Here is an 11131-nt window from a genome sequence, read left to right as displayed (position 1 = left end):
AAAGTAAAGTTATAAATAAAATATAATGTGTAAAAATTTAATAATGAATGTATAAAGACAAAAAGGTTAATTTTACGTTATGATTTAGAATTTTATTAAATAAAAGAGGTTATCACCTAAGTTGGTCAAAGTCAAAGTCAATGTCAAATTGTAGTAATAAAAATGTGATGTATTTGTGTGAATGAATGTTGATTGAATGACCCTTATAGTAAGTTAATGTCGAACCATGGACTGGCATGTAAAATCCTGGCGCTCATGTTAGCCGGCACGTAAAATGCAGTGTAAGACAAGGGGTTAGCTTCCTATCTTGTAGAGCTCAAGCATAAATTATAATAGATGGGTGACGACTCTCACCACAGTTAGGGTTAAGGACTACGATCCTCACCTAACCAGACCCTTACATATATCAGGTGTCATATTGATGTGCTTGTTGATCAGTGATAAACTTGATTAGTGTTGATCCTATGATGCATGGTACGGTTATGAGTATTAACCAAATGAACATACTTAAGTGTTAAGATCACCGAATTGTATAAGTGGCAGTAACGTACTTCTGTCAGGATTGAGAATGGTATCTTAATGACTTAAAAGTATGGAACAGAAAAAGAATATGGTAAAAGTATACGGTGATGTTAATTAATTATAAGTTCATGCTTAAATTATTATTTTATAAATATAGCATATAATTTTCGTATTTTGAGCTGGATAGGAAGTTAAGCTCGACGTTAAGCGCTAACCGATTCAATTGGCTGTCATCCGTATCATGGATGGTAGCATTTTGCAGGATTTAGTTCAGCTTCCGATCCAGGCCGCAGTGATTATTATTTATCGAGAACTTAGCTACTTTTTGTATCTTTATTGATGACTTGATGATGATGTATTTTTTCCATTTTTTAGCACATAATATTTCTTATCAGATGTAATATTTACTTTTGTTTCAAAGAGTTTCAGTTTTTATGATTTAAAGTTTTTAACAGTTCGGCATTTTGACACTTCCGCAATATTCTTGTATTAAACATTATTATTAAATGTTAATTATGTATCGAGATTGCCGCTCCTATTACAGTGTGTCGCGTGCCATCATGGTTCGGGCGCATTTGATTTTGTTGTTTTACTTCCGATTGAATTAAAATCTTTTTTAGGCTAAAATAAATCAAAAATAGTAAACGAATGTTAAAAATTATGAAATTCGGTACGCAAGGTAATTAATACCTTCCAAACGCATTGATGAAGTTGGATTTTCTGTTGAAGTTTGTAAACTAATCGAAAAGGGATGAAAAGTTACTGGTTAGGAAGGTATAAAGCTACTATTGAATGTAGGGAGGAGAGAATATTTTTGAAAGGAACATTTGAGGAGGATGTGAGATATAGGAAGTGCCCCAAGGGGCATGGATGGAATCCAGCGTCAATTTTGGAGTTATGGAAGTTGGTAAGGCAAGGGCATCCCTTGTATTTATGTCATATTAGCCAAGAGGAGAAGAAAGAACTAAACCCTAATGATGTCATTGTCGTGGTTGAGTTCGTGGACGTGTTACTTGAAGAAATTATCGGTGTGCCACCTCAATGGGAGATTGATTTCACTATCGACTTGGTGCCAGGAATGAGACCAATTCTAAAGCTCCATATCGTATGGCTCCGAACGAGTTGGAAGAACTAAAGTCACAGTTGGGGAAGCTTTTGGGCAAGGGCTATAGACGCCCAAGTGTTTCACCATACGGCGTTTTGGTGCTATTTATAAGGAAGAAGAATGGAATTTTGAGATTACGTATTGATTATAGGGATTTAAATAGGGTGATCGTCTAGAACAAAATACCTGTCGCCTCAGATTGATGATTTATTTAATCAATTAGGGAGGTGGGATATTTTTAGAATTTGATCTTAGGTTAGGATATCATCAGTTGAGGATTTCTGAGGGGGATGTTCATAACACGACTTTTAAAACCCAATACGAACACTTTGAGTTCATTGTAACACCATTTGGGTTAACTAATGCCTCTGTTGAATTTATGAGTCTAATAAATAAGGTGTTTAGTGCTTACTTAGACAAATTTGTGGGGGTTATGAAATATTGGTTTATTCTAAGGATCAGTCTGAACATGAGGCACATATACGTCTAGTTCTACAAACTCTTTGAGAACATAAGTTGTATGTAAAGTTATTTAAGGGTGAGTTCTAGTTGGAGAAAGTGTCGTTTTGTTTTGGGACATGTCGTTTCTAAAGAGGGTGTTTCGGTAGATCGGGAAAAAGTAGAGGTAGTGCAGAGTTAGACGTCGCCAAAGAATGTCACAAAAGTGAGATGTTTCTTGCGCTTAGTTGGGTACTATTGTCGGTTTGTTAAAGATTTTTCACGTATTGCTTGACAAATGACTTATTTGATGAAGGAGAATTTGTTTGGGTGATTTGATGATTATGAATAGGCTTTCGTGACTTTGAATGAAAGGTTAACTACGATCCCTGTTCTTACTTTACCTAACCCTAAGTTGGATTATACGGTTTACAGTGATGCGTCAAAAAGGGTTTAGGTTGTGTGCTTATACAAGATCGCAAGGTGATCTCTTGTGCTTCACGGCAATTCAAGATGCATGTGGTCAATTATCCTACTCACGATTTGGAGTTATCTGTTATTGTGTTCACTTTCAAAATATGGTGGCATTATTTGTACGGAATCAAGTATAAGATATACACCGATTTTCAGAGTTTGAAATATCTCTATATCGAGAATGACCTTAACATGCAGCATCATCGGTGGTTGGAATTGTTGACTTATTACGATTTTGAGTTTAATTGTCATGAGGGGCAGGCGTATCTGATTGTTGATGCTTTGAGCAAGAAATCTAGTCATTCCTTAGCTGTTTTGAGTGGGGTTGAGTAGTTAAATCTGGATTTTGTTAAGCTAGATTTGGAGGTCATACTGGAGGGCAAATTGAAAAATCGTCTGAGTGCTTTGGTTATATAGCCTTGAATCTTCGCAGAAATTTTGTGTTCACAAGATAAGGACCCCAAACTAATAAAGTTGAAGGAGGAGGCTTGTGAGGGTAAAGCCGAGGGTTCTTTATCCATGAGACGGGGGATTGAGGTTCAAAGGCCGATGGTGTTTGCCGATGGGGGAATCATCTTTGAAAGAACGTATTTTGAATGAAGAGGGCATCACTGAGTATGTTTCTCATTGTTTGATCTGTCAAAAGGTTAAAAGTGAACATACACGGTCGGGTGGTTTACTTCATATTTGAAGATTTTGGTGTGGAAATGGGATGTTATATCAATGGTCTTCATTGTAGGGTTGCCTCGAATGTCATATGGCGAGATAGTGGATCGCTTGATAAAATCCACACGTTTCATTCCTATGTCTTGCCAGAAGATAGAACAGTTAGTGATCCGGACTTTACGTCCTTCAATAGTAATACCACAAGTGCACGGCTGAAACAGTTACAAAAACGTCTTCATTAAAAATCATTATTTTAATAAGTAAAATGAGTTTGTTGTTTTCAAATAAATTATACGACAAAGATACGGGTATTTTTATACACCTAAGCTTATTGAATGGGTAAGTGATGCCACCTTAATCTATAATCACCCAATACTCTACCCCTTTCTTTCTTCATATACATGTGTATTCATTCCCCTCACTCCTAAAGCCAAATTTCTGAATTTGCACCTTCTCCAAGTGTATAAGTAAACCCAAATTCAGAATTTTCCCTTCTTTAAGTGAGCAAGCAACTTAAAAACCATAATTCCACCTTCTTTCTCTCATAGTTTCAAAAATCCTCAAGAGCTTAGTAGTATCTTCTTACTATAGAAAACCCCTATCTCATAGGAAGCTTCTTGAAGCTCAATTTCAATCTCTAAAAAATTTATATGGAGTATGAAGCCTAATTAAAGTTCACCTTGGATTGTTTTAGATGTTCTTGAATTAGAAGAGCCCAAGTAGATAGTATCTTCATCATCATCCTTTCTCTTTTGTGTTGGAAAGTAAGTTTTAAACTAACTCACCCTCATTTTCTTCTATGTGCATGTTAATGTAAGGGTTAGATAAACCTTTAATTGACATTTATGTGTTTGATTGTTAGGGTAATTAGTAGAATCTCTTTGGTGTGGTGATAGAAATAACCATTAAATGTCTTTATCAAGTTAGCTTGTTTCGGATGATTGGATTTCTGATTTTGTTGTGGTGATTGAAGATTGCTCATAGAGGTAATCCAAAAACTTTGTTAAATAAGTACAAATTGAATGTTTCAAAGTGCTTAGAACTTTTTAAGTGTATAAAATGTATTGTTAAAACTTTGGGTTTTCGTCAATCAAATGGACACTTTGTTTTTCTGAGTGAAACAACTGAAAACAAGTTTCTAGATCGAGAAAATTTGAAATTCGCGGTTCGCGAGTTTGGTCGCGGCTCGCGAGTCCCTTCGTTAAAGTTTCTGTCTTTTTCAGAAAAGTTTCTGGAATGAAGAGTAGTTTGGTCGCGGCTCGCGAGTAGCTAGCAGTTTTATACCTCATTTTGAAAATGCGATATCTTCTTTGTTCGGATTGAGATTTAGACAAATTTATAGTCGTTACGACCGCACGGAAGTCCATTTTGTCATCCAATTGGAATTACTCAAAAATATTAATTGGAATTTTATTTATAAGCCTTTGAGTGAGCCTATATCTTCATAAAAGTGGTTAAAAGAGTTCAATGTTGTTACTAAGCTTGAATATTGCTTGGGTGGATGTGTAAACATTAGTATTAACTTGGGATTGATATTTAAATCTATAATAGATGTGATTAATTTAGTTTAGTGATTGATTCTTGGATTTGGATTTAATTGAAGAAAGTGTTATCAATTTTGCATTCGGAATTGACTCAGGAATCGGTTATGGAGTACATAAGTTATGATTTAAAGGTTAGTTATAATTTCATGAAATTAAGAAAGATTATAGGTGCAGAAGGAATTACGTTGTTTCGGTGATGAAAGAATGATTTTGGAATTGATCTAGTTTGGAAAGTAATTGAGTATTCCTTTTATAATGTGTCTAGAGTTATTATTCGTTCTTCAATTGGGTTTTATGGATAGGTATTGCTGAGTTATGGGTTCTTATTTGATTAGTTGATATTATTTGGGTTTAAATCAAAATGGGTATTCGAACTTAAGATTGGGGTATAGATTGGTTAAACTCGATTGATAGTAACTCCAGCTCCTACATGTGTTGTTGATGATGAGTCGATTGGTATTCTAGCTAATCATTGATTATTTTGTTTACATAAAAATATTATTAGTTTTGTAAAACGATTTTAATAAATTTTACCATGTTACGGAAATTATGTTTAATGAAATAAAGTATGTTAACATTATATTTAGAGATTACAAAAGCATGTTTTACCTAAAGTTTTGTATAAAGTATTAAACATTACAAATGTTTGTCGTTTTGGGAATTAGACAATGGATATTATGTATTCGGTTTTGTGTGAAAACCCTAGAGCTTGATTGCAGGTACCCTTTTAGGATCGGCCTCGAGCCCTCGATCCCGTTTAGTTCTTGCAAGAGCCATTTTAGGTGATGACGATCACCCATTTACCAGAATGTTAGATCAAGCCTACTTTTGGCGGTCACTGAATATTCCCTGTTTTCGTATTATTTTTATATTATATTTTAAAATACTGTCGTACGTATTGTTTTGATGGTTGACAAATATTGTGTCTTTTGTGAGGAATTTACCTCAAATTGTTCTTTAACCTTAAATATTACACTGTGATGTAATATACTTTTTGTGTCGCCAAAAAAAAGTTGATTGAAAGAATTTGATTGAAAAAAAAGAAAGGGGATTTACCTAAATGAGCAAAGGATTAAAATATAAATTTTTAAATGATTTTCTTATTTAAATGTGGCATTGTTTGTTGGGTTACTCAATAATTATTATTATTGATTGCTCTCGATGGGGCATACTCTTACAGGAGTAGATCCATTATTCTTTTCAGGTTAGCTTCGTTATGGAGGTGATGACTATAAATATTATGTGCTATATGCGCGGCAAGGATTTCATTTTGTCATCTCTCCCTTTTTTGACTGTTGGTGATGTAAACGCTTTCTTATTTTGGTATTGTAAATTAAGACTTTAAAGTTCTAGATATATTTTGTAAATAACTAAATTTAAGTTAAGTTTGTAAAAAGTTTTCGTTAACTCTGATATTAGTTGCTATGATCATCGGATCATAGGTCAGATTCAGTCCAAACATCTGTAAGTCTTCCGATGTATTTACTGGACAATATTATTATACTGTTTTCACTGGTTTGGGCTGTTTCAACGGCGTAGCTTAGTACGAAGGCAAGTACGAGTCGAATCCACAAGGAGTGGGGGTTAAGTCAATAGTTTCTCGATCGATTAGTATGTTCGAAAGCGTATAATATGGTGTTTGGTGGTAGAAATAATTAAAGTAAGCAATGAAAAATACTTAATGAAAATGAAGCATAAAAATAAATAAGAATGCAATGAACTAAAGCAAGGATAAAATAATCAATAAGCTAAAGAGGCATAGGCTAGGCTTTCTCACCAAAGTAGTGTTTCCTAAACTTTAACCTTAGGTCATGAATGTTTTGTTAAGGGGAAGAAAGTATCATAAATGCTAATGTTCTCTCTCGAGCAACAAAAGCTTTCTAAAACATACTCAACTACCTATTCTCATGGACCCAAGCATAAGTTAAGATATAAAGTACACATTCAACATTTCCAATCAAGGCATCTACCTATTCTCATGAAGATGACTTAATTTTTCAGCATAGATTATCGTTAAAAATTATCTCTCGCCCTCAATTCAACAACACTACTCATGATAGAAAAATCCATCTTAAACCACAAACAACACAACCAAAGCAAAGGTAAGGAAAGAAATTTAGACTACATACATGGTGATAATGCCTAGCCTAAGCCAAAATAAACTACTCACTCATACTCATTTTGAGATTGTAAATTGCAAATAAGCTAAGAACCATAGATGAATGAATGTAACTAGAGTATTCTAAAAAGTTGAATGCAATATAAGTTGAAGAACTACAAGCATGAATATATGAAACTAAAAGCAATTAATCAAAGATAACTAAGTGACATGAATCGAAAATATATAAGCAAAGGATAGAGTCTACTCTTTTGAGTTCAATCTAAGGATGAACAAGATGATTATTGATTATTCAAAGTAATACATTCCAAAAGTTTCAATAATAATACACCAATGGTTGAAGAATCCAAATTACAAAATGTTACAAAAGAGACTTGAAATTAAGATTGTAATTGGAAATTGAAAGTGCTTAATTGAATTAAAAGAGAAATTATGCTAAACACTAATTATTAATTGAAAAGAAAGCTAAGCTATGAAGAATACATAAGAGTTACACAAAATGAAGGGTGAAATCTGATATGTTGAGCTCTATCTTCCTCTTCTCTATTTATGGCCTTCAAAACAAGTGGGGGGATGGTGGTTTCATGATTGCTCCACCACCCCTAGGTTGTAAATGTGATTGGACCTCAAATGATATTTAAAAAGATCGCAAAAGCTGTTGCAGCCCATCTCGCTCGACCCGAGTGGAACCTGCTCGACCAGCCAAGCCACCATTAGGTACAATATCAGAAACTTTAAAAATTGGTCACAATGTGAAAATTAGCTCCGCTGAACTCGAGCCATCTCGCTCGACTTGGTCGAGCGGATGTCCTGTACCCCTTAATTGAATTCTGCTAATGATCAGAAGCTACTGAAAGATTGATTACAGCTCGCTAGACTCGAGCCACATCGCTCAACCTAGTCAAGCGAGCTTCAGGAATGTGATACTCAGATTTTGAACTGCTCGAGCTACCTTTCTGGTCGAGTGGGTCTACTTTGGCTTCTTTTGGATTGTTCTGTGGCTGGGCTCATGATGTTTCACTTCTTTAAGCCCTCCACGTTTAGGTATTTTTATTTAGGGTTTTATATGATGTTTGAGGTTGTATATATAAATATAATTAATCTACTAATATGTTTTGCATAATTATGGTTTTAAAAAAACGTGTAATGTTATGATTTAGAAAATAAAAACTACATGTGTTCATGATACATCATTGTTGATCATCATAGAGGCAATTTTGATGTTGTTGGTTTTTAAGGATGTAGTTGTGTTATATATAAATTTATGGAATATGGACATATAAATAAAAGCATAAAAATGTATTCAAGAATACATATTTTCTATTTTGATGGGATTATTTATAATTTTTGGTTAATTTAATTTCATTGATATTTGGGTGATAAAGTATATGCGTCTTGTTGTGATTGTTGTATCGTTGTTACAATTTGATGAATTGACGAATAATATTAAAGAAATTAAAATATATATATACAAATGTGTAAACTGATTTTCGGACAGAAGCTTCTGTCTCGGGAGGCTTGTCGCGTGCCTTCGTGGTTCGGTCATGTTTCGTTTCATTGTTTTACTCCCGATTGAATTAAAAATCGCTTTAACGCTACCGCTGACTTTATTTGTGTTTCTTTAATACCTATTTGTTTCTTTATCACTAGAACTTCGTCGGTCCTATAATCCGGTTAAGTTAAATGTTCGAAATGGCCCTTACGTTGGCTTTAAGGAGAAAAACATTTCAGCGGGGCTGCAGTTGCCATACGGAAATTAACCTCATTGCCTTTGAAACACCTAAAATAACCATACAGCAACACAAAGGCAAGAGCAAGGTAAAATCACACGTAATGTGCATAATATCAATTAAAAAAATCGAGACTTGACACAATAAAGGGCTTACAAATGTGCTCATAAATGACTAAATGAGCACTTCAACAACCCCTAAGCCAAATCCCTGACGAATGAACAATTTAGGTAAAGAGAATGCAAGCTGTGTACGAATAAACTCTTTTGTAGCCATAGGTGTGCAAGTGAAATAGGCTCAAGAGAGCATAATACCAAGGAGAAATACATTCACCAATGACTCAGGTTCACGAACCAAGTTCCATTAAAGTCATGCCGCCGATTATACAATGAGGTCCCAAGTCTACGCTCGCAAGGTGATTTTCCAAAAGGTGAGGAAAATTTCCCATAACGCTCATGTGTTTGATTGGACATGTGTTTCACTTAAATCGCCTACACCAACAATGTATGCACACATCACACCCATTATCACTTCAATATCCTCTAGGTATGCAAAGAGAACATTTGGACATGTGAAGGTAAATTAAGTGGCCACCAAGAAAAGGTCAAGCCAAAGAATAAGACTAACCGAAAGTCAAATAATACACAAGGTAGGCTAATTTTTTAATATAGCTATTACTATAAACGTGTTATCATCTCTGGTACATGAAACGCAGACTACGCTGGAGGAGAACAAACGCAATTTCTAGATTCCTTAACTAGAACTCAAAAGAGAACTCGCAAAGTACGTTTAATACTGACATGGCTAGTTGAAATATGCATAAAAGGGTAGTCATCCAAGCCAGAAATCGAACAAGAAAAAATCCCTCAAGTCAAGCAAAAACATAATCAACCACTCCCAAAAACATATACAAGGCTAGGAAAATATAATTAAGCTTAAAGCAACCACAATGTACACAATAGAAGCTTGCAAGCTAGTTTCACAACTCAAAACCACAACTAAAACTAAATTAAAAAAATAAAAGCTAAGGTAACAGTAACAATAATGCGGACTAATAAAAGCAAGCTCACATGGAAAAGGTGAGAACAAAGAAACCACAAGAAGAAATACCGACATTATCAGCACTTTATCCAACCAAACTTAACTAAACTAAATTAACACAGGGTTATCTCCCGTAAGTGCTTTTCTTTATTGTCTTTAAGCTCGACACAACTAATAAAACACAACCAAAAACATAAAAACATACCTGCCTTAGAAGTGGGCACACTTTTAGCATCTTCATCTTTGCCTACATGGTGATCAAAAACTCTCTACTCAGCAAAGTGACAATAGTAAAAAACTACGGATTGGGTTCACAAGGTGGTGGACTAGAATGTAGGGCTCTCTTGAGCTCAGATGAAGCCATCTTCTCCTTCTTCGTTCATCTTCTTTTTTTAGCCCTCTTGTTTCAGCATCTTTGATTGACAGTATTGTTACTCTCAATATAATCTTCTCATTACCAACATCAAGAACAACACTTTCCACAATCTTCTCATCATCATTACCATCCACTACCTCATAAGAACAAACTTGCTCGACCATGGGATTTTAGAAGACTAGGAGAAAGCAAAGACAACCTTCTCTTAGATTGGCATAAGCCTTATAAAAGCCCCAACGTTGACAAGTGCTCCCATTGATAAAACCTCGTTTTTACCTTTTATTTAGGCATAATATTGGTTGATTATTCCCTGGTGTTCGTGCATTTCTATTATTTTTGGCTGGTTTTACGCCCTTTTATAGGGTAGCATGTTTGTTGCTTGTTTTTGTAGATTAATCACCTATTTTCGAGCTTTAAAACATGCTAGAAGGATGCCCCTAAATTTTCCAAACTCTTGGAGGAACCATGAATCAAAGCCGAGGAAGAAATGAGGCCAAGAGGTGAAAGGAGTCCAACCCAAGAAAAAATATCAAAAGTTGGGTTCGTTAGCTTCGAATCGACTAGTCATACGTCGAATTCGAAGTTATAACGAAGGAAATAAAGCATTTCTAAAATGGCGTGCCAAAAGAGAAGTTGATCGATCCGAAATCCCAGCCAAAACGCGTGCCAAAAAGCACACAACAGCAAGCAGCAAGTAGGTGCTAAAATGTTGGCACAAGAATTTGAACACGCAACCTGATGCAAACAGCAATGGAGTTTGAACCAACTGAGAAAACATATAACTTATGCTATTAACCAGCGCTGATTATACTAATAATGTATTCCCATGCCCAATTTCAGTTTGACACTTAAAATCAGAATTTCAAACAGAATAGCGAGGAACAGGCAGTAGCTTTTTCTTTGTTTTTTTCTCATTTTTCCCCTTTATGCTCATAAAGACCTAACTTCATTTCTTTAATCTTTTCTTGTGTTAATTTTAATTTCTTCAAACAAATTCTATTTTATAGTTTATCTTTGTTTTTTATTTTAGTCATTATCTTTTGTTGGTAAATATTTTAAGCTTTCAAACCATAACCATGGAGATTAAGAGTTAGAATTTTGTGGGTTTTAACATCT

The sequence above is a fragment of the Amaranthus tricolor genome, chromosome 12 (genome assembly GCF_026212465.1).
Source record: "Amaranthus tricolor cultivar Red isolate AtriRed21 chromosome 12, ASM2621246v1, whole genome shotgun sequence".
In the NCBI taxonomy this organism is placed as follows: domain Eukaryota; kingdom Viridiplantae; phylum Streptophyta; class Magnoliopsida; order Caryophyllales; family Amaranthaceae; genus Amaranthus; species Amaranthus tricolor.
Note: the sequence above shows the minus strand (reverse complement) of the source record.